The sequence below is a fragment of the Nuphar pumila genome, chromosome 4 (assembly GCF_984573655.1).
Source record: "Nuphar pumila chromosome 4, dmNupPumi1.hap1.1, whole genome shotgun sequence".
NCBI lineage: Eukaryota > Viridiplantae > Streptophyta > Magnoliopsida > Nymphaeales > Nymphaeaceae > Nuphar > Nuphar pumila.
The window spans coordinates 142,756,869-142,761,451 of NC_143252.1; positions in this window are offsets into that span (position 1 = coordinate 142,756,869).

Genomic DNA, 4,583 nt, shown 5'->3' on the forward strand with positions numbered 1-4,583 from the left:
CCCCACTCGAGTCGAACGCTGCCAAAAGCCCAGAAACGAGCACGACGAACGCTGTCAGAGGCCCAAGCCTAAGACGAGCTTGTGTTTTCTCCTTTCCCATCACCTGAGACGAGCACCATCGGAGGCGTCGAGCACTGCCGAAGGCCCAACCCTCTCTCTCTCTCTCTCTCTCTCTCTCTCTGCAACCCCCCTCTCTCTCTCTTGTCTTTTCTTTTTTAAGCAACTGGTTTTCTCTGCCTAGCCCCAGCTTGCTAATAAAAAAAACTGATTTTCTGCCAGCTAATTCTAAGCTGGGAGGGGCTCGAGGCAACTTTGAGTTGGTTGAGGTTTTTTTTGCCGCAAGTTCGGATGAATAATGAATGCTTCATTAGGGTTTTAGGGTTTTTCTCAATTAGCATTAGCCATGAACTTGATTTTGATTTTAGTTATAATATTAAGGGATTTATTTGTTTTTTAATTAAAATAAATCTATATTTTTTTTAGGATTTAGGTGACACATATTCAGTTGATGAATGCTTCAAATGGACTTTAAAACAGTAGCCAGTGAAGCCTTGCTGAAGATTGACCTGCATTGGAAGAACAAGGGCTGCAGTGGCCTCATTTCTTTTACTTGTCTTCATGTAATAGAGATGGTTTCTGGTTATGTTTTTATCAGTTATCTCACATTGCATGTATTGGGCCGAGTTCATATATTCCTTATTTTCTTTGTATTGTTAGGTTGTAATCTTTGTGTATAGTCGTCCAACTCAGGGATTCTGTTTTTTTGTTTTCTTTTCGTTCCCTCACTGTTCTCCCAATGAGATTAAACACGTGTTTGCTCTGTATATATTCAAGTGAGATATTGTGGGTGTCTTATTTGGTGATGGCTTTGCATTTCTCAATTGTTAGCATCTTATCTTAGGCTATGTTTAGGATCACTGCAAGATGGAAACACCATTTATGTGTTGCTAAAATATGGTTTTGTCAAAATATGGTGTTGAGGATGAACTTACCAAAAAACTCTTGTGAATGGTGTGAAAATTTACTAAGATTTTCAACCTGCAAATGCAATTTGGACACTTAAAAAACATGAGAGAGACGTTTCAAATGTATTTAGTCTGAGCATGCACCCCAAGCAACCACAGTTCCCAGATGCCAAGATGACTGCCACAGATTGTCCACCTAAACATAGATTTCATGTTTGTATCACAACTTGAAAATCATGTAGGGGATGAATATCAAAATGATGCAGCAGCTTCTAGACAAAGAGGACTTGAGCAGTTTTCAGTCTACAGTTAAGTATGGTATCTAAATGCAGGTTATTTAACTTCATCACTTCACCCACAAATTATGCACCACACGTCAAAGAGTTTCACTGTTAGATGTGATTTGCCACTTAGACTTTATGCATGTCACTCGAATTCCCATTTGTCTGAAGTTGTGTTCTTCATGGCGAGTCTGGGAATCAAATAAAAAGCACACACAGTAGGTGTACAGAAATGGCAGTTCACCTTTTCAGTTTAACTGGAAACTGAATACCTTCTTGGAAACCACCAACACCAAATAGTCAATCAAAGCTTTAGCATTGATCTAATCATATACGGATTAATGAGAGTAGTTCGTGCTACAATATTGAGGGATGAAGATTAAATTTGAATCATGACAACAGGTTTGGACATAGCTTCTCGAACTTGAGCTTACTGAAAAAAGGACAACCATTTTTTATCATTACTATAAGGAACAGATTTACTTTGCCAACAGATGATCAACATTGAAATTGCTACCATTTAAACATGACAAAAATCTGGGATGGAATGTTAGCAACACTTTTTTAGAAAAATGTAAACACTGATTGAGCCATACAAGCTTTCCAAAAGTAAATGAAACCGGGTCCCTTTATAGTCTAAAAAAAAACATCTTGAGAACCATTCCTCCCGATAAATGCAGAAAATTGGTCTTTAAATATCAGAACCAATGATTTGGTCCTGCACCTAAAGGACAAATGTGATAAAGATTATGTCTAACACCTCAATCCGGGATCTCTGGGGTTTGGATTCGTACGTATTACTTTCCAGAATGAAAAATACAAAGTGAGTAAAGTATAGCCAAGGCATAATTTTTTTTTCTTAAAATAACATTATAGTTTAATAATCTCAAGCTCTTTCAGGCTACATTATTTATACGTGTCATAAGTTCAATAAAATAAAAATATAAAATAAAGTCTCACATCATCTAGTCGCCTAAGGACACCTGAAGATACAGTGGTGACTTCAATCAGTCTTTAATCAATCATCTGAAACCTAAAGTTGTAATTATAAAAAAAAATGTGAGCATACAACTGAGTAAAAAATGTTTATAAACAACTAAATATTTTAACTTACGATTGTAGTGGGCTCTAAGCTCCTAGTTTTAGTTTAATTTTACACCACATCACACATGTTTGTTTCTTTTAAATCCTCTTATTTATCTTATCAAAACTCGTAAGTTAGCACTCACTCGATGTTAACTATTGTACTAAATTGGCTATACTAGTAATAACCTACTATGAACGTAGCAACCCGTGTAGAATACCTAAATTCTATAGTGTTGGCCAAACTATGAATTACTCTTTGTACTTTCACAAGAGTCACGAGGTACTGCAGTGAAAGAGGATACGCTAGTAGCAAACCAGAAAGTTAGACTAGAGAGTTATACCTACTCTTTAAGGTTCGTAGTTCATGCTGCATCCTAGTCTCCCTAGAGTCTAATTTGTTGTGTGAAACATAGTCCATAGGATGCATATAGTAACTCATTATTTTCTCATATAAACTACCTCGAGTTTATTGTTTTTTTTATAATTTAGCTAAGTTTTTCAAGCTCTTCCTATCATGACACTACATCAATAAATCACTGACAACCCACACTTATGACAACTCTCACTCTAACAACCATCAAGTAGCTCTTTCCATCTGTCGCCCCTTTCAAGATTTATGGGATTAAGATAGCATGCTAGGTTGACTTAAGCATTCAATAAACTAACTGAAAGTAGTCAAGTACTCAATTTTGTTCTCAAGCGTGTAGTTTTACATTCTCTATATGTATTTTTTTCTGAAATATTATAGCTCTTTATATGCAATTCATATTGAGAAAAAATACATTAAATCATTCTTGTCATTTTTGCAAACTCATGCATTCATTTTATATCTCATGTAACATGAAAGAGATTATAGAATGCAATTGTATCAAATACAATATACAATTATATTCTCAATCATATATGATTTCATGCAAGCCAACTCATACAAGTAATGAAAAGACTAGGTATTATTAACTAAGCATATTTATAATATCCCTTATCTCGAAATGCAAACACTAAACTTATAACCTGCAGTTGAATCACTCGTTGAGGTATTAGGATTTGTTTAGTACATAAAACTTATTTACTTAATTGTCAAACTGACATTTCTCATACATTAAAAAATTATCAAACTATACTTCCCAAGAATAGTCTATCGATACTCGGTTTTCTGTCTTGTGTGTTTTGACTATAGAAACAAAATAGTCAGATTCCTCTCTATGTCCCGAATCCAACACATCAAAATTTATTCAGTTCCCAGTTCAAAATAAAGGGTTATTCCCAAATTATCGATAAGGTCATAATGATTATTTCACTTTTTAAACGGGTCTAGATCCTTCGAATCTAAACTTCTTATTGAACCTAATCGAAAACTAGTCTGGTCTAAGTTAAATCCAAACTGAACATTCCTGGTTTAGTTATGGATTCCTCAAACTTGGATCCAGATCCAAAATCACTCTATTGAATCTCAAATTGGATAGAGATCGAGTCTGTATTTTGTGTATTGGGTCTAAATCCAATATGACAGGTCTGGATCTTGGTTTTCTTAGATTTGGTGCAAAAATTGAAGAAAATCCAATATATATATATATATATATATATATATATGGTAGGTGCACAACTCCAAAATGAACGCTAAGCATCATTTTTTTGCCAAAACACCTCTAACAACGATAAAAGTCATCACTAAAGGTCTCGGCGAGACTTTTAACAATGACAAAAGTTGTTATTAAATGTCTCAAACCTTTAACGGTGACTTTTGTCGCCGCTAATAGTGTTTGGCAAAAAAATGCACTTAGCATCCACCGTGTTGGTGTTGTCTCGCTTTTTGTTGCCCTTCTAATGGTAGTGCACCTGCCACTTACTATATATATGTATATCAAACTTGCCTGGCTATCCAAGTATTTTTTTGGGCTTTTTTTACCTTTAGCGCAGTCCAAAAATGGCGCACGATCATACAATAAAAAGTGTCTGATTTATCATCAAACACTTTATTGTTTGATGATACACTTAATTTTATATATATATATATATATATATATATAAAATTGGCTGGGCCTGGTCCGATTAGGCTCACGGGCTTAACGGGTTGAGCCGTTGACTGGGCCGGACCGGTCTATTAGTGGGCCGAGTGGGTATACCATGTAGTCCATTCATCAAAATGACCGAGCCCCATGGAACCTACTATCCCTTGGCTAGGGTTTATTGGAGTGGGTCCCACCATTTGTTTTAGGGGGGATCCGGCGCAAGGTCTGAGGTTAAGGCAATC